Source organism: Eucyclogobius newberryi, unplaced genomic scaffold (assembly GCF_026437365.1).
Source record: "Eucyclogobius newberryi isolate DKJ021-1_F unplaced genomic scaffold, fEucNew1.0.hap1 SCAF_2, whole genome shotgun sequence".
In the NCBI taxonomy this organism is placed as follows: domain Eukaryota; kingdom Metazoa; phylum Chordata; class Actinopteri; order Gobiiformes; family Gobiidae; genus Eucyclogobius; species Eucyclogobius newberryi.
Window position 1 is genome coordinate 43,696,936 of NW_027315834.1, and position 26,378 is coordinate 43,723,313.

The 26,378-nt window shown below is 39.9% G+C and overlaps 1 protein-coding gene and 1 long non-coding RNA gene across 3 annotated transcripts in view; one reads left to right on the forward strand and one right to left on the reverse strand.

Annotated features, from left to right (window-relative positions):
* Window positions 1-26,378, reverse strand: part of LOC140366915 (astrotactin-2-like) — a 259,612-nt gene that overhangs the window by 214,680 nt on the left and 18,554 nt on the right. The gene's annotated exons all lie outside the window — the stretch shown is intronic.
* The window catches only part of LOC140366921 (uncharacterized), a 262,861-nt gene that overhangs the window by 178,292 nt on the left and 58,191 nt on the right, over window positions 1-26,378 (forward strand). The window lies entirely within an intron of this gene.

The window sequence follows — 26,378 nt, forward strand, 5'->3', positions numbered from 1 at the left end:
GATAATAAAATGTTCAAATCTTTAATTTTATTTTATTTTTTATTGCTTTTAGTAATGATTTTATAAACATAAACTATACAGACTTTCAATCTGTGCCATTTAACACAAATAATATTGACATTTCTTCCTCCAAAGTCTGATCTCTTTTCAAAACCACATTTTTACTAACAGAGGATCGATTGATTCAAAAACTCCCGCCAAATAATTGACGATTTCACATGATTCGATCTCAATCTATCGATCTGTCAAATAATTGCCCAGCCCTATTTAGAATTTTTGTAATAATTTAAAGACATTCTTCAGTCATCACTAATAAGCATTTTCAGGATTTCCGTTATGTCTATTACCACACATTCAAGCTTCATGCTTCCAATCAAATGTTATTCCCCAATAATTCTACAAAATTAATATGAAAACACATGCATGTGATAAAATGTGAATATATGATTATATTTCTGTGATGTATTTTATCTGCATAATAGTGATATATTATCTGCATCATTAGTCGAAGAGAAGAACGGGTGTGTGACAAACTGCATTTGTGACGGGGTCGTAAAGATGGGCCAAAGGATGTTTACCCGAGGGGGTGTGACAGACCAGAGGAGTTTGGGTAATGTTTACCCAAGGCTTGATCTCTAGGAAAAATACCAAGTGCCTTGATGTGAAGCTGACCAATGAGAAATGTGACCCGCCTATTCCAGAATATCTAATAAAACCAACCAGCATGGGAAAAAACGGGGTGAGACGCAGGAGGATCACGCAGGCTGCATACAACAGCTTGCGTGATCAGTCCCGGCGTTTTCTCCCAAGCTTGCCATACTGTCTGATATTTCTGTGTCGTTTCATATTCTAAGTTGAATTGTGTTCTCTATGTGTTAAGGAAAGGCATCTGGTGTATGTCTCAATTCCATGACAATGCATCTGATCTTTTAGCGCTCATGACAGTTAAGACCACAATTATCAGTGATTTGGAATAGTGCATTTGCTTAGTCCTTTTATTTTACTTCCGTAACTTAAAAGATAATGTGCATAATATCTATTCTTGTGTATCTGTTCCGATTAAAACACCAAAAGGACCAACAAAATCCAGAGCAGTCAGAGAAGTGCAATTTCACCACTCGTGTGTCCCCTTCTTATCTATGAACTATATCGTAGATTTAGTTATATTAGGGCCTCTGTGCCAATATGCAGCCAACATCAAAGCCTCACTGAAAACATTTAAGAGGCAAGGCGAGAAATGGCATATGTGCAATTGGGGGGGAAAGTACATTATAATTTACGGGGGATTGGGAGAAGATTAAATGTGGGGGGAGAGACAGTTTATCTTGATGTGGATCATGGCACACGGATTGAATGTTATCAACTGGGAGTTACTGTTGGTAGAGGAGTCGTGAGGAGCCACAGGGAACCCGAGATCACCAGGTGTGATATGGTATTTGTCATGTGGCGAGGTGACAAGGGCATAGACGTCTGCTGACACCTCCTATCAGCGGCAGGTAGCTGATGACAAATGGCTCTCTGTGCGGCTGGTTATTAACCCACTGATGCTGGGTCAGAGGAGGGGAAGGGTGTGTGAGATACACTCGATAGTGCTCCCAACCACAGGGGCCAAGAGAGCAGTGAATGACAAGAATAACTTTTAGGCTAATTGTGAATTAACATATGAGACATTCATTTACATTTAGGTCACTGCAGTCAAACTGAGTTTTATTGTCTGGCAGATAGCCTGACAGTTCAAAAGACATAATCCAAGTTACCATTATTACTGTAAGGCAAGGCATTTGTACACAAGGCAATACAAAGTGCTTCACACAGCAGGAAAAAAAATATTAAAAGCACAAAACAGATAAAGACATAACTCATTGTGTTATCTTAGGTTTGGATAATCCACCGCTATCTGTAGTAGAATGCCTCTCCCTCCCCAACATAAAAACAATAAAAATCTTGTTCATGTTGTTTTATATTTAAAGAATAAATAGTAAATATAGAAAATGTGTTTTTAACCCAAAGGGCAGTACAAAGGCTGAACAAAATGTTGTTTTTTAGCCTAGATTTGAACATTGTCAGTGTAGAGGCCTGTCTCACAATTTTAGGAAGATTTTAGCAGCATAAAACTGAAAAGTAGATTCCCCATTTTAGACGCCGGTCTCTGAAGTCCTCAGAGTCCAAGACTGTTCATATGGCACTAACTTGTCTCAGATGTACCTTAGTGCTAGGCCATTGAGAAACTTGTACACAGGCAGAGCTGCTTTAAAGTCTATTCTCTGAGCCACAGGAGCCAGTGCAGAGACCTGAGCACAGGACTAATGTGATCGTACTTCCTGGTAAGGAAGGAAGCGAGCAGCAGCGTTCTCGATGTACTGCAGCTGTTGCTGCTTTCAGACAGAACGAGGGAGAGCGGGAAGAGGAGAGGAGGCAGCCTGGCTGTGTTTGTGAACGTGGTGCAAACCTGGACACTGTACAGTGAAGGAGCAGCTGTGTAACAAGGACATGGAACTGTTGGCTGTTGGCATGAGGCCATATTATCTGTCCCGGGAGTTCTCACATGTGATTGTGATAGCAGTGTATGTGGCCCCCTCTGCTAATGCAGATGTTTTTCTCAATGTTGAAACATTTTTCTCAATTTCTCTCTAACAGAGTTAAAAAATAATTTACTTAAGAAAATTAGACATTTTCAAAGTTTATAATTTCCGTAAACAGTTCTCCTGTGCTGTCATTTATGTGTCCACTCAACAACAGCAAGACCAGCCGGTGGTTTGGGAATGTGTGGCGTTGGCTCTGTGTGCCGGTCACTTTGGCCTCCGTGCCGTAGCGGACTGTCTGTTTCACTTCAGATTATTATAACGTGGTCGCGGTCCTCGTGCTTTTCCATCGATGTATTGGCTGTTTCAAGGCGCAGCAGAGGCTTGTTTTACAAATGTGACTGGGAAGCAGAGTCGTTGTGTGGGGGAGCATGGGGGACCACGAGTGTGGAGCAGGGGTCCACGGTGGCGGGGCAAGGAGCTAGTTGCGGTGGTTAGAGTGGCAGCTCGGGACACCGTGCTCTTTCACCAAAACTCTTCACGGTCGCACTCGTGAGTTTAAAACACACCGCTTTCTCTCTGTTGTGCTTTAGTTGCTTCAGGAACAAGCTCCGTGGGAAACAAAAGTGCCACAAGTCATTCCGTGTGCTCCACACACCACAGATTCACGTGTTTTTAATTAAATGTGTAAATTAAACGAATCATTGAGGCAATAAAATAATCAAAGCTTTTTTGTAATGGAATTACTCGATTTACTCGAGCAATCATTGCAGCCCTAATATATATTCTTTATATACAAACAGAACAGTTTGGACTGGTGAAGTGAAATGTTGCTGTTTTGGGGACATACTTATGTGAAATTAATAATAAAATGTGTTATTGTAAGCACAAACTCCCTATTTGTTTATTATCAAGAAATATAAAGTTTATTTAAAAATATTGAATTTGCTTTTAAATGGTTTATGGAATTACTTCAACAAAATAAAGTCGCTCATATATATATTTATTGACATTAGATGAGTTTTGCTCAGTGTTTCCTGGGTAATTACGTAGTGTTATGTCATCAATTACAAACAGGAAGTGAAATTATAAACCCAAAAATTGGCATAGCATTTTTATAATTTTTTGGCAAAATTCTAAATATTTATCTTAACTGCATTTTAGTTAAATAAGTCATCCAACCTGTCAGAGGCACTTTAAAGTTGGGTGGAGCAGATTCTATTGGAAATTCTTTTTTTTTTTGTTTCAAGCCATGTTTCAATTAAAAACATAAACTCAAAATTATAAGAATAAATAAAATGATTAATTAAAAATAATCTGACATTGAGCACAGCAAGTTACAAATTACCGTACTTACTGGACTTTAAACCACAACTTTTTCCCACCCTTTGAACCCTGCGATCATTATAACAGTGCGGTTAGTTTATTTACTGGCTAATGGCCACCGGGGGGCACTCCAGCAGGAAGCACAAGCATTTGACACACTGTAGAAGAAGACGTCAGTGGACAATTGTCACTGTATTTTTAGCTTCAAAAACGCTGTGTGTTTTATTACAATCAGGCTCATATTCACTGAGAACTTAGTCTAATGAGGAAGTGAATCTAGATGGACACACATGGAGCGCGGACATGCAATATACGGCAATGTGCAGTTTAGAACCTGCCGCATTGAAATGAGAATAATAATAATAGAGAAGCAGACTCACCAAGGTTCACAGCAATTAAGCAAATCCAAGAGTATGTGGTATACATTAAACCATAATACCAGTAACTGCATTTCCACCCTCAAAAAATGTGCATTTTATCTACATTTGCATAAGAAAAGCGAATAACAAATGCAAATTTTGGTTGGTTTCCATCTAAGTGTTTGAGCACATATCTAGGTGTTGGTTGCCCTGGATACAGGAGCCGCTTGTCTGTTCTGTGTCGAGACTCCGCTCATACTGCAGAGGGTGCACCATGCACAGTCTGCTTGGCTTTGTCGTTTAGCTGTTAGCTATAAGCTATTTCAACGTGTTCAAACTTTAGCAGGTTGTTAACACTTTAATAATGCTATAAGACAGGTTTACTAACAAACAAATGGTTACTTCCACTATTTTTTCTAAAATGTAACGCTGTAGTTGAAAAAAATGAATGCCTACAGCTACATCCATCCTCAACACTTTTAATGTTGGAGAAACATAAACGATCCCGGAGTTTTGTGTTCAGCCTAAGCTCTAGGCCTTGTGCGGTGCAGCAATGTTTGCTTAGTTCTGCTTTTCTGGAGAATGTGTGGCAAACAACCAACCTGATGGGGTGATGTGGATTATTTTTGGCTTTGTTCATCACCTGTGTCCGGTGCGTTTGGTGCCGGTCTGTAGTGAGTTATAATAATTGCTTCATGAGTTTATGCGACTAAAAGCATTTCCAAAATTTGCTTTAACTGTTAACTGTTGCGCATGAAAAATCCACTTAAAAGAAAGCGGATACACTTTTATGTGAATCAAGGTTTCAAAATGCGATATTTAGCATTTCCACCTCCCATTACTTACTTCAAAATGTGCATTAAAAAATAAGGTCACAGAAACTCAGTTAGCGACTGTCTTTGAATTCTGAACTTTCTGTCAGCTCCGTCCCAGAGGTGGTCTCACCAGCCCACCCGTCAGCTCTATAGCCTCAGCTCCACGCATGACTGCACCAGCTCATTCTACTGAGGGAGATCTTGTGTGTCTGTGGCTTTCTGTGGTCAACAAAGTCTTGGCAACAAATGCTTGTCCAGGCCAAAGCATTCATTGTATTTTTCAGGCACAATGTGCCAGTTAAATCATTATCACTAACAAAAATATCCTTTTCCATATTTTCTATCTTAAAAAGAGAGATTCACTGAATGCCACACTTTTATTAATAAGGCTTGTAACACCCGGATAGCAACCTTAGCGGCTGTGACAAGGACAGAGCAGAGCTGAGACACGTTCCAATGGTGCAGACACAAGTGCATTTTATTTACAGCGACTATTTACAAAAACGATTTTTAAAAACAGCATTGTTTAGCATGTTCACACAGCACCAACCACCAACTGTGATCAAGGACCTTTTATATGCCACTGGGCTAATTGAACCATCTCAATCCGAGGACTAGGTGAATTCATCATTTTTATCTTAACAGCAAGATAAAAGCTAACTGTAGAAAAACAGTGCCAATATACATCCTTAAATTCAATAAAAAAAAACAGTTAACCCCCTAAACACCCCTTCTATTTTCCAACAATGTTCTGCCCTGGACTCCAGCTCCCTGGGGACTCTTTTGTGGCGTAAATGCACCTAAATGTTGAGTGCCATTCACCATAAAACAAACTCAAAGAAGAAGAAGAAGAAGAAGAAGGGGAGTCTTTTGGCCGGCACATCTAAAATGGCGGACACATGAGGTAAAATTCACATTTAAATTTTGTTACACTGAAGTTACATTAATCTTCTCCTTTGTTGCAGGTAGCCCCACAAAACTAAACTCTCAATAAATCCTTTCAAATATTGACTTGTGGTTTTCTTTGATTCTCAATGTCATTGCCTATGTAATGGACTGCTACATTACAAGGCTGAATATGATCATTTTAAACTGTCCATACAAAAACAAAGGCAGAAGAGTCTTTCAGAATCTCCATTTGAATCCTGATATCAAAACAAGACTGAGCCACTGTGGGGGACTGTTCGGAGGTGAGTGATGATGCGAGTACAAGCAGGATGATTATGTTGACTGACGGAGATAAATTGAAAAAAAAAAAAAAAACATTGGGGATTCGACAACAAAATCTTAAAATATATATTTTTTTTAGTTCAAGTTGCATTAACAAGTCTGCTTTTATTGTTTTGAAGTGTGTATTTGCAACACAGAGAAAGTATGCTGAAAAGACAATACAATGGTCTATGGCAGTGTGTGAGGTATAAAATTGGGAGCAAAGAACATGAATAGATTCTGGCAGTTCTTTTTTCAAATCAGCATTGTCAACGTGTATAGGTGTTGTACTTAACTGTAACTCTAACTTCAAGGACAGCTGAGCAGAATCCACCCACATGTCTTCAGCACTCAAGCTTTACAATTTTGATGTACAGCATGTCGATGTCCACGGTAAAGCTACTCTTGTGTTTATTTTATTTTATTTTGTCACCTTTAAAGCATAGAATGTGTTTGTGAAATGGGTTTTCTCTAATTGCAAGTTGCAAACTATATTCCAACCCGAAGCCTGATAAATATTTGTTGAAATGTCAAAAGAGAAAAGACAATGCAATAGGCTACGATTTGTCTTTTATTCCACTCCCCATCTATATGAAAAAGCCAACCTCAACCATAAAAAAAACATTTAGATACATGCTGAGTAGACATTTCTTAAAGCACTTGCTTGGAACAAATCAGAAACCATTGATTTAATCTTGAGAATAGACAAGGAAGACAGTCTGCATCTTAAATGTGTCACCCAGACTTATAATTATGAGGATGAGCTTAGCTATCCCTGAGTGAATCTATTGATTTCTCAGTAATGTCAGCACAACACCTATTACAATAGTGTTTGATCATATAAGTGCCCATTCTGCTACTTGTGTGTTTTCTTTGTCCCATTCTTCATTTCCCAAAGATTCTCATCTTTTTGTCTGTGCAAAAACAAAGATCAAAGTGAGAATGCTTTATTGTTGGTTTTTAGTGTAAAAACACATTTACCCGGTAAGTTTTGCCCTGAGCTACAGACTCTGAGCATGTTTGTAGGCCTGACAAATGAATGAAACTATACTGCCTGCAGTAAAACATGCAGAACATTAAGAGATTGGCATCAAACACAGCCGTTTCGAAAAAGATGCATGAGTGTCAATCAATTTTCTCAAAGTCCAATGTCAAAAGTGTTCTAACCCAGTGTCGTGAGTTCGAATCCCGACTTTGACAATTTACTGCATGTCGTCCCATCTCTCTCATTCCTCATTTCACCCTGTCCTCTTCTGTCTAATAAAGCCTGCGGACCAAAAAAAAAGAAAAGAACAGGGCAGAGCGCCGTTATGCACTCAGCTTGGACCAGTGCTCCAGTGTTGGACACCTGTTACTATGAGGTCTGGACCAGTGAGAGGAGGAGGCGCTGAGCACAACATGTACGGTTGTCCGTGCAGCACATCTCTGTTTGCTCTCAATCTTCGTTTATGGACCACTACACAAGTTTGCAAAGTTTCTCTCCATGTTTGGAAAGCTAATTCTTCTCGGTCTCCAAGGGTGAGGCACACGCCCCAAACCTCTTCATCTGTCTGCGGTGAACAGTCCCAGTGCCAGGCCTTTGAACCCTGGGCGATGGTTATTGCCCACAGTGCAGGGATACAGCTCAGATTTGAACCAAGTTCTGTGTTGTGCCAAAGGAATTAATGAATTAGAGCTCCAAACCTTCTTTCACATTTAGTATGTTTAATAAAAGGATTACATTTAAAATTCCAGATTCATGTTTTTTGTCTTTTTGTTTTTTGATTTGATAAAAATGCACCATGCAGCATATGTCTAAGTTTAAGTTTTAGTATGAACTAATTTAACACTAGATGCTTATGAAATAAAACAATGGCTAGAAAACATTTATCTTCACCAGCAGAAAACAAGATAAGTTGAGACAAGCCTTTCCTCAGAACTTTCCTTGTTCAAAGAATAAGGCCTAATTTCTGCTCCAAAAGATGTTTGTCATTCCTCGCGATGGAACATTTTTATTTTTTCCATTGGGTGCACAGTTTTTTCATAGTTGGGAGAATAGATCTTGTCAGCAGCCAAACAAACATGTTGAAAAGGATCCAGAGTTGATTAGATCCTAAATCATGCTGATGACACATGCTCCCATTTCCAAAATGGTAATTGCCCCATTACAATTTTTAACGACATGATGAGGGTTATGGAAAATTTAGACAAGGGAGCATGGGATAGGAATAGATGCAAGGTTGGCCCGTCCTCCACAGCTGTGCCACTGATCCCTGCCATAATAAGTCATCAACACTAATAAACGTGGTGGCATTTAGAAAAGGCCAATAACAGGCCATAACAATGAACGCAATCAAGAATTCTCATTTTTTTCCCCACACAATACTTTTAGATAACCAAAGTTTATTTTTTTTTATTTGATTTAGCAATGATCTTCCAACTCAACCAACAAATGTGCTGGTCGCTTAGTGAAAACAGAAAACAAAATTAATTGTGGTTGTCCCTAGCAACATTTGTGTTTTTTATGGCATAATTCCTCAACACAAAGCCAAGCCATTATGCAGGATTGTGTAATTATAAAAAAAATAATCCAAACACTAAAACAGGATTTAAGCAGATTTTCAGTTGGGCCATAACCCAGGACTAAAACAAGTCTATTCACCTTATTCCGGAAGTTGGCTGTAGCACCGCCATCCAACGTAATTCTCTTTCCGGTTGTACTAGTTAACATAAGGCTGCTGACCTTGAGAGAAAATAAGTAAAAAGTTGTTTCCAACATTTTACACAATTCAATCTAATTTAAAGCATACTTTAGCTGCAAGACTTTTCCTTCGTGCTCCACCAAAAATGCAGATCCGAGGCCTAAAGAGGCAAAAAATGGTGAATATGTGCAATACGTATGCCAAATATAGTTTTGTCCATTTGTCATAGCAGTGATGTTAACATTGTATTCTTCAGTGCAGAGGGCCACAGGATGTGGTGTTAATCAGAGAGGTTCCGGTGCGACTCGAGCCTGTGATGTTCACACCCTGATGGCTCCTGCTGTGCTCAATCTCTGCAGCAGCTGTTGAACCGCACACTGACCCACTCCCACAGAAAACCAATCATCTGTACAGACACATTGCCCCAAGCTCCCGCACTACAAAACGTTTTATTTATCTATTTTATTTATTTTTTGTGTTGAAATCGGTGTGTCCCTTGTGCTTTTCTGCTAGAAGGCAAAAATAAATAAAGATGCAAGTTACGAGTTAATGTATATAAAGTGGCACATTAACAGGATAAACAGCCCCGTTGTCGGCTGAGTGCATAGCTTCTCTAGAACATGACAATCCCATTAGCATAACATACTCTGAGTCTACATCCCTCTCACTCACTTTTCAGAGAGTACTATTCACGTGCAAAACAAGCTGTAGATGCCGTAATTTGGGGTGCACTAGGACCCAGGCATGGACAAAGACGCTCAAGAAAGAGTTACATGGTTAATGGCAAAACCTGCTGAGCTATGGACGCTTCGTGGATAATGAGAGGGATACAACGGTAGCAAAAGGAAAATTATATAATATATTTACCAGCCAAGGTCATTCATATAAAGAGAAGTAAGAATCCACTTCTGTACATGACTATAAATAATAATAATAATCAATATATTTTTTACTGTAGCATGGACTGCGGATTGGACTCTGTAAAGACTCTGTATTGGGCTCAAGGCCAGTGATAATTGCCTCCAGCAGAAGCAGCTTTGTAAAACCAAAGAGCTGATATGTTACAGAGAGAGGTAAGTTGAACTATGACATTGTATATCAGAGAGAAGTGCGGGAGAAGACAACATACAATTAGTTTGTCATGGTAAGCATTCACAATAAAAAATAAGTTAATATTATAATTATAGGCTCCAGTCACCCGCGACCCAAAAGGGAACAAGCGGTAGAAAATGGATGGATGGATGCAATATATACCAAAGTCCTATGACTGTGTAACATTCCAGGCAAGGCAATAGCATCTCATAGATAAGGTGGGGGGCCCCACAAAAGTAACATAATGCTCGTTTAAAGCATATGACAAGTGTTTTTCTAATGACAGTATTACTTAGTTTGGTGGGATAGTCCCTGTGGTAAATATTTATCATATCTTTACCTAAATCCAGGGCCCGTTTATGAAGAAAATGTCCTCAATCTATGTCAGCAATAAATTACTTTACATTAAAAGATGCAGGGAAAATTTACACACAACAGACTTTTCTGATAATTTAACAAATCATTTAACAAAATAAAGTTGTTGTTATTAGGTATTATTGTTTGTCAAATCATAACTATTACCATAACCATAACCGGTCAAATACATTTTAAGCTCCATAGCTTTGGTGACACTTTTGCTGTGTCTTAGAGAGCACAGTTTTGCCTAAGCTTTAAGTTGTAAGTGCATTTCAAATTAGATAATGCATGAGTGAAGTAACTGATTGACATGTTAGTTGTTTGGATTTTGGCACAACATTGTCACATACTGTAGTTACTCAGCCATTTAATGCATTTTGCGCCATTCTGGCACTGACCGTCTCATCAAAAGATAAAGAGAAATCACTCCTGACATTCTTCTTCCTAACTGGAATCTGTAGAGCTTGGCATGATAAGCCACTCCATCAGCTGCCAAATGTTTCAGGCTGGCATTTACTTGATGGAGGCATGCAGGTAGGATTTTCTTATTGGTTTCCAAATCAGACTCAAGTGACGACTTTTTTTTGGCATGATTTACTCTTGATATAGTCTCACTTTAGAGTCATAGCTTCTGGTTAAGAGCTGGTCTCCCCAACTTTAACATGATTTGATTTTACAGACTTTTTGTTTCGTTAGATACATATGCAACTATGACTGCTATTGAAATGAGCTGGGGTTGATCCATGCTGTGCCCAGCAAGACTCTGGAGTCTGTTGCCTGGGTGTGTCTCTGCATGGGATTTCTATTGTGACAGGATTCAGCTCTGTCTGACCATTTTCCTCAGATGCCCTTTTCGTCCTCTCTCTTCAGCTCCACTTTATTCCTGAACATGGTTGAGGCGATCACAAATACTTCTATTTCCCCCACTTCCCCCACTTCCCATTCGCGTTCCTCTGGGTTTCCGTAGCTCAACCTCGCTCCAAAAAGATCAGTGCGAGTGTAAACTGCAGCAGGGAAGTGGGCAAAGAACATCTTTAAAAAAATAATTAAATTGGATTATATCAAAAAAGTTCAAATTTAACCCAAACTGGGAGAAGATTAGAGGAGAAATCGCTGAAAAAGCAAGAAAGGCTAGCCACTGTCCAGTGCAGTCACAGGGACCAACGTTATAGAGGTGATAGAAGCTCTTCCATTGCGTGTGTTTGCACCGAGAAGCGAAAAGGGAAGGAGAAAATCAGAGGACCAGTGTTGACTGCATTGAAATCAGTAACAACGTAGAAATATTTTTTTCTCATTCATAAACGGAGATAGATTTTCTCCATTATCATGCTTTACATGATCTGCAACATGATCACTTGATAGTCTTATTATAATTTTAACATTATACAGCCTATTTGATCCGATTTTAGATGTTATACTTTGTTTAGGCCTTTTCTGGTACAGTCTATGGCAAAAATGAAGACGGGACATATTACTCTTTCAGTCTCTCTATTCCAAATCCCTCTTCAAAGCATGGCTTTAGACAGTATTCTTGGTTGTATATATGTCAGTAATAAATAAGCCACTATAAATAATGAGAATATGCAGCTGATTTTTAAGAGTTAATTAATTTCCTCTAGGCATGCCTGGCCCGCCTCGCCTGATTAATGATGGTAATGGTGTTGGCGAGCTGACTTGGATCCACTGTCAGCAGAGATAAATCAGGCCTGTACAGTACGCTCTCACACCCTAGCTGTGTCCAACATGTCCTCTGAACAGGCTCCATGACCTGCAGTGCAGTCAGGTGGAGCCCTGGGCAGGCCTGTCATAATTCACCTCAAAGACAAAAGACTGGACTGAGGGAAGCTGATGATTGCATTAAGCATAGAGGTAGATATCTTTTTAATTTCAGTGGACATCAATGAGCTCTATATTGTACATTTAATTAGTGATAGAATGAAGCTCTATAGTAATCACACGCAAACAGCTTTCTTTTGCTCACAAGCTACAAAAAAAAAGTACTTAATGGAAGGACGGATGAGTAAATCGGTAGGGCAATGACATGCATGTACTTAAAAACTAATATAAAGGTTGACTAATAGCTCAAGTCATCTCTAGTTGAAAACCGTTGCAGCTGCTTCAGTTTGGTAGTGTGGAGCTGTCACAACTGCACTTGCATCTGAATTACAAAGTGTGCACCGCAGAAAGACATGACTAGAGTAGCAGGCCTTTAAACATGTAATAAAGATGATTTTGGCCTTATTCTGGTACAGCAGACTGTTTACTTACACTTCAGAAAGAGAGAGAGAGATGCACAAACAATTGCAACAGCAAGGCACACAGTGATATTCCTGCCTAAACACCAAATGTATAATGCAAAAGATGCAAAAACAAACAACTTTTACAGTTACAACCAAATATAAAGTGCATAACAGATTATGGCACTCACTGTGTTAATCAGCCCTCCTCCACACAGAGGGGGTCTCACTCCCAGAAGGAACGATACCAGACATTGAGGACCGTTAAGGAAGGAGGCCGTGGACTGAGCGTGAGAGCCACTATCCAGGACGAAACGTCTAAGATCCATAAGTACATCAAGGACAAGGCTCCTACAGATGACGTGCTCAGTGAATGTCTCAGACATTGGGGAACAGAGGATGATGAGGTGCTGGAGGGACCATCATGGGAGGACAAGCCCCTACATGGGATGTACCACCGGAACATAACTGAAGTGGCTGATATCACGAAATCTTACCAATGGTTAGAAAGGGCCGGTCTGAAGGAAAGCACAGAGGCTCTGATCATGGCAGCACATGAGCAGGCCCTGAACACCAGATCAATAGAGGCCCAGATCTACCACACCAGATTAGACCCAAGGTGTAGGCTGTGCCGCACATAACTGCAGGGTGCAAGATGCTGGCAGGGACAGCATACATGGAGCGCCATAACCAGGTGGCTGGCATAGTGTACAGAAACATCTGTGCAGAGTATGGAGACTACGGAGGCTGGAGACCCCAACAGGCTTTTAGATAGAGGGCCGTCTTCCCGTATTTTATCTTATATATAAGACTTTACCTGTTTACATGAACATGGGTTCCTGTACATTATGCTCTAATTTTGAGAACATTTGTGTTGCACTTAAAACATTTCCGGTTCACTAACACTCAGAGATCAAATATGAGTGACTCATAATTGCTGTCAGTCTATATTAGTTCTGAAGATTCATGAGTCCCTCCTGCTGAGCCACATTCACAGTGTGAGATGTAATGTCCTCAGCTTTCTATTCTCAAGTCCTCTCCCATCGCGCTAGAGCCATGTGTTCTTGAAGCAAAGTAAACCTTCCTCAGTGTGGTTCCTGCACCACTGATTGGGATTATAGCACACTGTAAGTGGATTTTATCTTTTATCTCCACTGGATTCACTTGACTGGTGCATTGATTTCTAGAGAGAGATGAGGTGAGTTTTGGATTTACTATGTAGAATACCTGTAGGTGTGCACGAAGGTCCGGTAACAATGAGAATGGACACAATAGACTTTCTGAAGGAAACAAATAAAACTGTAGATGATATTTCAAAAATACACACTACATATTCACTCTGTAGTGTTGGTTTACTCATGTACAGTTAACATAATTTAAATTCTACAGTAATCCATTTTTTTTACTGATTACATTCAGAAATAGCCATAACTTTAATAGACTAGTAACTATACTTGAAGCTTTTATCTTGTGAAATAGTAAATTAATGATCTATACCCTTATAGGGTATAACAGCGGCACATTGTGATAACATCTGCTTTCTGCATCTAAAGCTCTGCATGCAAGTGACACAGGCAATGGTTTCTAGGGCAAAAATAGAACTACTGACCTCCTCCTTGCGCAGTTTCAAAAGCAGCTTTAAGAGCTAGTAAAGTGTTTCTCACACTTTTATACCACTATGAAAATATTTCCCTTTCCGAGTACCACATGATCTAAACTAGAGCTATAAAAGGACTCGGTCTAAAGTAGGTCAAATCAGTTAAGTTATAAACTTAAAAAAAGGAGTGTAAAAAAAATTATAAAATTGACTTTAATTAAATTCTAGAACTACAGGGCAATCTTTGTACCCCATGAGAAACTGATGCTAAGGCTGCAGTTATTTTATTACTTGGTTTACGGATTTTCAAATGAAATATATTGCACAGGCGGACGAAATATAAATATAAATATAATTTCAATTTCAAAAGATGTTTTCTTCCGGGTTTGCCCAAAACGCACCACGGGAGGGGAGGAGAGGATGCAACGCGCAGGTGAGTGTAACAGTAGATTTAGCATGTTTCAGACGGACAGAACTGACGCTTAAGTGTGCACCCTCCCCCACCCACCCAGTCACGGCAAAGTGCCCTGAAGAAAATGTGGTAAACGGGTTTAAAATGTGTATTTGCGATATAAAGGCGCGCAGCAAACAGGGAGACGGGCGCGCTCTCCCCGGGACCACGCGCAGGGACAGAGCAGCTCGTAGCAGCTCCGTCAGACTTCCGCAGGAGTTTGGCAATGCTTCACGCGCTCTTATCGTTTGACTTAATACCGCTTTTTACATTTAATTTAATGCTATTTTTAATTGGCAAAAACAGCGCAGTGAACATACCCAAAGCGATTCCTATGCAAAAACTGGGCGCGCTACACTACAGTCGACAATTATTGTTGTAGTTGTACAGCGGCGGAAGGCAGCGTAGCGCATGTGCGCGCTGAGAAACACGAGAAACACCACGCTGCTGCTGTCAAACACAAACAAAAACCAGCGGCTGCAAGGACAATCAAGACGATCACTGTCAAGAAATGGATTGATGATGATCTCGATAAGTTTTGTGCCCGTGACTGGCTAGAGCAGTCCTTCTCAAATAGTGGGGGCGCGTGTGACCCCATTTTCTAATGGCTCATTTACTCCGCGGCGTCAAAGCGTCTAGTTTACATTCAATATGTGGACGTGTTTTTGCAGCGGGGGCGTTTGATCGTCGAACGCTTTGGACGCGCACCAGAGCGGCCCAGAGGGAGAGTGAGGGAAAGAGAGAAGAGGAGAAAGGTAGTTCCAGAGCATAATCTTAACTGTAAATGATTTTTTATTCTTCACAAATCTGCTTGTTGTTGGCGTGAGCCAAAGGAAAGTTTCCTCGTCTCCACCTCAGCCCCTCCCCCGAGGGGGAGGGGCTGAGGTGGAGACGAGGAAAGACCCCCGTGTTTACTGTGTCTTCAAATGTTGGCAGCGACAGCATGAAGCTAAATAAATTACACATCAAGGCTTGTAAAACAATACAAATTACAACTATAATCACCTATCAGCCTGAAATAATAGTCTAAATCACATTTATTTTCTGTCACTCACAGACTGATCCGGTTTGTGCATGAAGCTGAAGAAATGGCACAACACTTATTGCTTCAAAAATATATGAGCCTCTCTGAGTGCTCTCCTCTCACTGGGCGTTTTTCTGTAGCTAAAAACCCATCTGTCACGCGTGTTCCTCCAAACATCTCACTTCCCCTTGGCACAGCTCTGCAACCCCCAAACGGGGAGAAGTTCTGTGTTATAGAGATGAGACTGCTAGAGAGAAAGAAAGAAACTATCACACAAGAGGGCAACTAGCCGTGTGCATATGATGTAGCTGAATTGTAGATGAAACGTATCAGAATTTATAGATGACTCGTTACTCCCCTACATATGCTTTAACGTGGCTAACATTTGGTTGGTGCACTGCTTGTGTCCTGATCATCCACCTGCATAAATGTGGCGAGACTGTATCACATGACTGGAACAGACGCTCTCTGTCGGATCCCATTAGCCAACAACTCTGTTTTCTTTGGGCAGCAGACATGAGAATACCCACATACCATTATTTGGAAGCTTTTATGCCCTAACCCAGGGGTGTCCTGCGCGCGTGGCTTGTTGCAGTGGTTAGAGTGGCAGCTCGGGAAACCGTGCTCTTTCACACAACCAAACTTTTCGCAGTCACACTTGTGAGTTTAAAACAGGCCGCTCTCTCCTCTGTTGTGCTTTAGTTGCTGCAGGTCAGAGCAGGACAAGCTCTGTGTGAAACAAAAGTGCCGCAAGTCGTACCACAGATTTGCATGTTTTTAATTAAATATGTAAAATTGAATAAATAAATAATAAAATAAAAAAATAATCAAAGCTTTATTGTAATCAAATTACTCGAGTAATTGTTGCAGCCCTAGTTTCAGCACTAGATGGTTAATATGTGCAATATCAATGGCATATGCCTTTTAATACTGAGAGCGACAAATCCTATTCAAACTGAGATACACTGTCTTTCCGATCCCTAATTAATTGAGGTCATTAGGATGTATAAGTTAGTCATGGTGAATACAATGCATCTTTGACATTATTGATTCAAGAATTTGCCAAAAATGCTTGAATCAATAAGCATGATTTGTACAGCATTATAACAAATTGAGACATTTTTTGATTACCCTGGATCTGGGCTTTTGCCTGATCTGACTCAGCCTTGATAGTTTGTCCTGCTAATGGCTGAATACAGCAGCTGCCACCAGGATGGAGTGTTCTCGTATTACCTGAGGTTTATGTGAAGGATTCTGTCTCATTCAGCTCTAAAAATATTTGCTCAAAAGATGAAGGTTGTGAGTACTGGATCTTTCATCATGCAGCATCTAAATGCACAGTGCATCTTTACATTAATGCATATTTAATCACTGCTCAGCCTTCTCTGTGCAGCCAAGCGCAATATTTGAGGTTTTCACATTAAAGACAACAGAAGGATTGTAATATACAAATTGTGGATACATCTCTTTAAGATGTAATATAATTCAACAGTAAGTAATAAATAAATAATAAATAGTTCAGTTTGGAATGTTTCCCCCTATTGTACACAGATACCATTTGCTTTTTCAAATATTTTTTTTAAAAGGATTTTTTGCCTGTAGACTTTATTGGACAGAAACAGGGATGAGAGAGGGAAGGATATGCCTGGCATGCACGGAGTGGCACACAAAGATACCATTTACAAATATTTAGTATAGCGTGTTCTTCTCTCAAGTTAGATTTAGCAACTTAATGTGTTAAACACAAAGTCATTTTTCACAGTTTTCAAAATGTGCAACAATTAGAACAGTGCCATCCTATTACAACAATACATTAAACTTAAGGTGTGTAGTAGCACATTTAATTGTTTTAGTAGTTTTATTTCTTTGTTTGCTGACTGCAGCATATCTAGTATTTTTGCACTTTGGGCTTTTCCCTATGCTTTAGTAAACACACTCGATCAATAGCAGTGTGAGAAGGGCAGAAGTGACATTACATGTATTGATCCCCATCCAAGCTCCCATTTACCTTTTAAACTATGCTTAATGTTTGCTGCTTTTATTGCATATTTAGTAACTTTGTAATAATAATAACATGAACATTATGAATATTATTCATTATTCTCTCGTGTGTCTCTTGTCCTGAGAGTAACATGCTGACTGCTCTGTGTGCAGAGCCAGAAACCTGGATCATATAAACTTTGTGAAACTTTTCCTGACTGCCCATGACTAACTCTGGAGAGAACTGAATTGTTCAAGACCAGCACTTAACAGTTGTTAAAACCTTCATCCAAATCACTGCTTGTCCAGAAACTTTTACTGCTTTGGGGCTAATGGCAAACATCATCCTTGTAGATAAAGCACAATGTGACCATGATACAACAACTTGTTCAAGAAATGTAATGAAATTAGGATTTTCTTTTTATTGGCTTACAATAAAACGTCACATTTTCTTTCTTTTCAGAGAAGCACCGTTCTTTTCCCGTCCCAACTGTCTCATTTATTGCAGGTGTGTTATTCTAATGCACTTGACCCTTTCACAGTGTGATGCTGATTTATTTTGTGTGCATTGTCTTTTTTATTAAACTATTAAAATACAAAAAAGGGAAAGTAAGGTTAGGGTAGGGGTGTCCAAACTTTTTTCACTGAGGGTCAAATACAGAAAAATGAACGAAGGGCCGGGCCGCATATTACATATACTACATATTGAGCCTATTTTCAAATCAACAAATACATTAAAATGCTTTGTAAAACCACTAGAAGCCTTCTAGTAAATGTTATTTTTGGGTAGTTCAGTCAAAATGTAATTGTATAATAAACAGTTAACTATTTGCATGCAATATTCTTAACAGAGCCAATAAACATATGTTTCTACATGGACTCATCAGTCTCTCGGGAAACCAGAATACAGCTGCAGTAAGCAAAGCTAAAAAAGTCATTTCTTTTGGTCTTTGTCTACTTCTGATAATCTCATTGTGGAATTATTGCAAAGTGAAATTGGAGCTGTTCAGACAGAAGTGCTGACTGGAAAAATCCCTGTTTCCTATTTCTTCACATTGAAGGAGCTCTCCTGTACTCAAACTCCTTGGCTGAGGGTAAAGCCTGTCTTAAAATGAGAATGAATAGGTTTGCAAAACTGAGCCTTTGGGACTAGATGCATATGACTAATGTGTAGGTCATTGAATGTTAGCTAAAACTAATCTGAACACAGATATGTAGCTGAATAAAGGGGAGCAAAGAGAAACAATCTATGACATTTACACAATTCTGTAAAATGGATCATCAATCACTCTTCAGAAAGCATTGTAAGTCAGTAACTCCCAAAGGGCACACACATAGGAAAATGCCGTAATGAATGTGTTTGTCAAGCAATGGGTGAGGTCACTACTCCAGACCACTAAATTATGCAGCATCTTCTGAGCTAAACGGCTTTGGGGATTGTGGGATTGAACTGTGGCAACACAAAGTAAAAGAGGGGCAGCGCATGGCTCATAACATGACATCAGGTTGTAGAGCTTGATTCTTTCTCCAGATGAAACCCTGACCACAATGTCACAATGTCACACAAATCTCAGACTAACAAACAGAGCCCAGGAGATCTCTGTAGTCTTTGGTGGTCTTTCTCAAGGCTAAACATCTGAACTGTGTGCTCTTCTAAACCATTATTATTACTGAACTTTTTTATATTGCTTTGAGAACTTCCACCTTAATAGCATTCACTTCAAGATGGTCAGGAATTTATTAAGCAGACGTGGAAAGTCTCACCCACACCAGGTCTTGTTCCAAGATTAATTCTTAGACAGTCATTAATTTAAAGCAGCAGGCAGTAGCTTTTGTTCTAATTTCAAATGCAAGGTACGATGAAGCACATTAGCCTACACATTTCACATTATGCTCCTGGTGAGTTTAGATTTCTATTTGGTATCCATCTTGCCATCTACAGCCACCCACTCGAACAAAGCAGGAAGCGGCTCCTCTGCTGGATTGAAAATCAATTAGCAGACACCAACACGTTGCCTGCCAGCGGAAATTGATTTTTTATTTTTAAATGAAAGCCGGTTACTAAAAGCTATGAATGAGCTAAACAAATTAGAGCTGCACACTTTAAATGAAAATGGACCTCTTACATGTTGTCAATCTGTCAGACAGAGAGAATAAAAGCCCCTCTGGCATTCTCACTCCTGTCACATCTTGAAAGAACATCTCACTAAAATGTACAAGACAGAATAATATGACCATTTCAACAGGCTCATTGCCTTTGCTTGTGTCACCTGTTGGTTCTCTAAACAATCTGCCATATTGTTGTCATAGTGTTGGGACATTCACTTTGACTTCTGCAGAATTTACAGTTTATTTTTAATGACTGGCTGACTCTGTGACAGCTTATTAACACAGTCTCTACTTGGGGACAATAAAAGTGCACAACACCTCATTAGCTTGACCTTAACAGGAATACAGACCTGGTGCTAATCAAATAACTCTCTGCCAGTCAAAGTGGCAGTAGCCAGGAAGTGCTGATGTTTGAATGAATGAACACAGGACAGCAGCTTTCTCAGCTTTGAATTTGTGAGTGTTGGTGGCATATGGAAAAAGCCATATGTAGTTTATGATTACAAAATTAATATGCGCAGAGTTGACTCATATATAAATAACACGGGACAAAAAGACACATTTTCAAAATATAATAAAAAGAAAATGAGACAGCATTTGTCAATTTAAAACAAAGTAATTAAAGCTGGAGTAAATAACAAAAAAACATAAAAAAAATAACCACTTTTGATTAAACTACATTTTTGTTAACTTTTCTGATTTATCTAGACTTGGGGCAGAGTGAGCACATGGGCTGTGAACCATTGTGGCCCGATTGTCTTCAGGACTGCAACAAAGCCATAACAGTAAACAGTTAACTTCTCTATGAAGACAGTATACTGGTTGCTTTATTAGGTTAAGGAGAAGAAAGGCTGCTGGCAAAGAGCTGCCATCCATTAGAAGGCTGTAATACTGACATATAAATGCAATTAATATGATTGATGACTCACAACATCCTGACAATCATCAGCCTGCTCCATCATAATAGTGTCTGGCAAATCCCATTAGGCGACGAGACGTGAAAGTGCAAAGGAAAAAATCCATCACCAAATTATACAAGACTAAAAGTCGTTAAAATGTAGAGAAAATTGCTAAGGGATTTTTTAAAGTGCACTATGACACTCTTCTTATGTTCAAATGTTATTCTTCAATTAAGATGTTCAGATAAAATATGACATCCAATCTTTTAGGGCTGGAAAAATGTTTTGAGATTTGCTGAAGAAAGTAAAGAAATAGCAGCTTTTGAGGTTGAGTATGACAGAATACTTTATTTCATCAAGATGTGTTAATGCAGTTATCGAGTAATAAAGCCTGTAATAAGTTATGTCGAATAGAGCTTAAAGTCCATGCTTTGACTTTGAATGTTTGAACAATTTACAACTACAGCTACTAGAAAAACAAGAACTACTACAACCTCCACTACTGCTGCAAGATTGACCTTTTCTATCCTGCCCTTAAAGAGATAACATAAATTAGACCTTCACCAACACTACATTCGCTAGAGAAGTGTAGCTGAGTCAGAGTTTCTCAGCTTCGGTCTAAAAAGAAGCAGTCACGGGTCTAACTAAGAGTTGATTGCTGCTAAGCCATTCAGAAGAAGCCATTCATTTATTTGTTGAGCCGTCTCATTACAGAGTTAATAGTGCATTTGTGCTGATTGCAGCCACACTATAGCACTACTGTCTATATAGCATAACTGATAGATACATAGTGGCTCTATCTTCAAGAAAACTTAATAACTGAACAGATTATACATGAAGTCATCAGCAAAACTATAAGTCAATGAATTTCTGCATTAAGTGAAACAATTGACAGAAATTGTTTTGTTTTTGCTCTTTGCATTTCAAGACAAAATGCTACATAAATATGCATGTGCGTTTTTTTGAGCAAAATCGTTATATCTTCAGAACGGCGTCATCACTGGTAAATGTGCCCCGCTCTTCCACTCTTCACTGCAGAATGTTATGGAAATTACAGCTTTTATCCAGCAGACAATAATTACATGCTACAGTGTGGGTGAGCAGCCTGTACTGATGGAAATTATACCCCCTGGACTCACTGCTTATATAGCCATCGGCCCTAATCAACCACTATTGGATAAATAATGGAATAATTAAGTGTTTATAACTCAACATTTAACAATGAATGAAATGTGAATATGTTGGTGTAATTATAGGGTGACCATCTTGAAGTCACAACAGTGGGACAGGTCATGATATTTGGTGGGGCATGGTGGGACGGACGCAACGATATAATAACTCACTTAAATGAAAATGTAAGCCTATAGCCTGTAGGCTACTGTCTTTTAATAGGGTATAGGCCCTGCACTTGGTCAGAAAAGGTAAAAGGCAGAGTGAGGTGGAAAACAGTGGAGCCACGCCACGGTTTGGAGAAGGCCACATATGGAGAGGCAGCCCATATACCTGGTATGCTGTCTATACACAATCATGAAGCACGGACAAAGCTGTGTCTTTTGGGGTCGGAGCACACATGGATCAGGGTACACTGTAAATAAGAACACAGTTCTTCACAGTAAGAAATGCCTACCAAGGGTTTGAATAGAAAACTGACAAAAAAGAAAAAATACACTGTGAAAGACACATAAAGACAGTCAAAGCATCTGTAGCAACATCTCTAATCAAAATAAAAGAAGAAAAGGCTTGTTGAGGCTTCATTTTTGGAAGAGACACATGCATTTGAGGCAAAGCAACAAGCCATCAGAAGGAAATTGGAGTGCCAGCAAAGCTAGCCGTTTTGAGTGCCTCGAAGAAACATGGGCCTAAAAATGAGAAGTCCAAGGCAGTTCCAAAGCTGCCCAATGCTCAGACACACATTTCTAAACTGTGTCCTCAAACCCAAACTACAGTTGTTCCAGTTTTGCTTTATGATCAAACAGGGGCCGGTGATGATTGGGATGAAGTGAACCGGGACGAGCCGGTGACATGTACTACATTGTTGGGTCCTTAGATATTAGCCATTGAACGACCTGTTGAAAGGCTCCTGGAGATGGTCAATGGCCCATCAAAGGACAGTCAAGCTTTGAGTGACTTCTCCATTGCCATGAACAAGGTGTGGGCTCCTACACTGCCTCCTCACTGGTTTGGTGAGCCAAAGAACCTTTATGGTGACTCAATGAACTCTCATTTTGAAAACTGTATTGTGTCGACAGCTGTTCCGACTGAAGCATTACAAGGCCTTGAAAAGAAAAAGGTGGACAATGTTTTGAGTAATTACTAATGGAATTAAATGCTGATCATTATTTTTGATTGAACAATGATTTTTGGATATGTGGTTAAATCTGTTAAAAAGAAATGTGTTAAAGGTGGAATGGACAATTTTTTCGCACCAAATCTGAGTCTCTTTTCCTTGTGGTGTGGACTGCCGATTAGTCCTGCCACGTATCAATTATACAACGCACCTACTGCTCACCTGCAGCCTCGTCGGCTCGTCCCCAGGAGAGCAGCACGTTTCCCTGTGTCTAGGCGCATGGATCTATCAGTGTACGGGACAAAATTAAGACAGAGAAAGACAGTTCGAGCTGACTCAGAAGAAACGGAAATCTACGGAGACGAGAGATGCGGTGTGATCCGTCGCGCTAATAAACAAACGCACGTCTAGCTGCGAGGGTTTTCTCTGCTTCCGCACGGGTTGAGTACGCATGCGCACTTCCGCTTGAGTTCTCAAATCCAATGTTCTCGCTGAGGGCTTTTGGCATGGCGGCCCGCCATGCTGCTGCCAGGACCCGCCATGCTGAAAGATACCGGCAGGTATTAAGACGTTTTAGTGTGCTGCTGTGCTCGCTCGCGCATTCGGGTAGCGCATCCGCGGGCGCCGTGGTGTTGTTCGCTCGCGCCGCCTGTCGCAGCCGCCTAGCATCGCCGAGCAGCGCTGCCCAGCAGCTGCCGCCGAGCAGCGCCCAGCAGCCGCCGAGTTTGTACTTTTTGCTAGCTCTGCCTACTTTTTGCTAGCTCTGCCTACCCCACAGCCATACTCAAACCTCAGCCCAGCAAGAACATTGAAATCGGCGAAAAATCGTCCATTACGCCCTAAAGATACATAAAGAATGTCTCAAATGTTTTATTTATTTATGTAATTGTTTGGCTCCTGGCTTTCACAACTAAGGTCTGTCATTTCTCTTGCCACTGTGTGGTGCTGTATGTATGTTGTCCTGCAATTACCTGCCCTATATAAGTGGGGAGAAAGGCACTCAGGTGTTGCAGTGTGGAGGTTATCAGTCTTTTAACCGTGTCTAATCAGGATGGCCACAGGTAATGGCAACAAACACTTGGAACACAGTATTTTCTGGACTCTTTGTGGAAGACACGTGTCCAAGACGCCGCACACACTGCAGCCATAGCGGGCCTTAGGGCAAGTTTTGGCCACTACACCTCAGACAAACAATAAAACATGTTCATACTTTTCCACTGCTGTTTATGTAGTATAAAACATAACAGCCTAATACATAATTTGACTGGTTATTTTCTTATAAGTGGAAATCTGATATCAAACCTAATGCAGATTCTCCCTCTGAACTCCATGTGCACCAGCAGCACTGCCTCCCCTCTGTCCCTTCTCACTCCCTTCATCGCTCTCTTATCATTTTACCTTCTGAAACTAAGTTCTAGGAAGGAAATATGCCTTAACTTAACAGAGTGTTTACTGAAAATTTACAGCAGATTAATTACACTCTGTCTACTACACATATTATGTATGCTTTGCTCTTGTTGCTGCCACTGGCCCATTGTGTGTGTGTGTGTGTGTGTGTGTGTGTGTGTGTGTGTGTGTGTGTGTGTGCGTGCGTGCGTGCGTGAACTGAAACTGCTAAACAATTGTTAAAAAAAGCATAAATTTCAAATGTATCACTACATTTTTCTTCAAAACTGCATCACATTTCATTGATGTGTCCTTTCAGAACTGCACTGCACTGGCCATAAACATAAAAAAACTTCATACCAGCAACCAACCAATGCACATAGCATCCTACTTTTTGATGAGGCTTGAGGTTATGCAAAGATTTCACAGGTGTAAATGCACACCACAGAGCATGACACAAGACTTTTACAAAGACATTGCAAAGAAAATCCAATATATTATATAAACTGAACTGAAGTGCTGCAAAAATATCTAAATAAAACTAGTAAAACCAAGAAAATTCTTTGAAAACAATACATAGTAGCTAAAAACAATAAATATGAAATTAACAAATACAGTAATAAAAGATACAAGGGACCACACAACTCAAACCAAAGGTTTGAATGAGGTCCAAGATGTATTGTGGGGCCAGTCCATTCAAAGCTTGAAAAAAACAAAAACTATCCTCAAATTAACAAGCAACAATAATCTTAAATAAATTGTAAAATTAACAAGAATTACGGCATTAAGACAAAATATTGGTAATATTCTGGTAATATTCTTTTTGCAATAAACATTTGACTTGGGGTGAGTCTTGAGAAGCTGCTCCATTCACCTTAACGTTTGTGGAAATTCCTTTCTTAGAAGGATGAAATCTATCAGCGAGATGTGCAATATTTTTGTTAGCTCAAAGTAGGTAATAGTGAATCAAGCCTCGAAATAACGGGCCGGACACGGTCAATAACCGGCGCAAAAATCAGTTTTGACCGACTCCAAAATCATTGTTCCGGACACAATGACCGATGCAAATTTTTCGCCGTAATATATATTTTTAATAGGCAAAAACAGCGCGGTGAACATACCCAAAGCGATTCCTATGCACAAACTCGGGCGCGCTGTACTACAGACCACGATTATTGCTGTAGTTATACAGCGGAGGAAGGCAGCGGAGCATGTGCGCGGCCATTTCCATCGCTTAAGTTTCGTTTTGACAGACATGCCACTTCGCAGTCTTCTCGCTTCTCATTGGCCGAGCGGTGTCCGTGATCTAATGTTGATGAAAGCGGGCATCTGATTGGCCGCTGCGTTCGGTTGTACTCGGAAATGCCCGGTCTAATTTTGCGCCACAAGTGATATCGAGGTTGGCGGGCGTCAATCTCATCAGTTCGCAATTCAGTCATTTTAAAGTTGTTTGCAACAAAAGCTGTAATTTTGCACATTAGGGACAATGTCAATGTGGAAGTATCCAAGGGCCCCAAGGGCCCCACCCCCTTTGGAGTTGTTAGCATCGGGGCAATGTATATATGTTAGTAGTTTATTTTGTAGGCTGTGATTTTATATATATTCCACAAGATCTCCTTGTGTCAAATTCTGTAAACGGTATTTATTTTGTATCTAAGAAACATTATTATATTAAATTAAACAGTATTAAACATCATGATCTCTGGTTTATATGATTCAGTATTTGTGCTCTTCATATCAAATAACAGATAAAAGAACTTTAAATTGTTTTACATGCTAATAACCAGGTTTAAAACAACACATTTATCTTGTTCTTATGACGCCACGATGCCGCGCGCGCTTGTGGGCCCCTGAAATTGCTGGGGGGGCCCCTGGCCCCTAACTTTGAAAATCTATTTCTCAGCCTGTAAATGATAAAGAGACATGTTAATAAAAGTTTATTTTTCATGAATTATGTTATTCTGTTTTCCTTTCCTTGTGACCGATTCAGAATTAGCCATGACAGGTACCAAATGATCGGTACCTGTCATGTTGACAGGACGTAAAA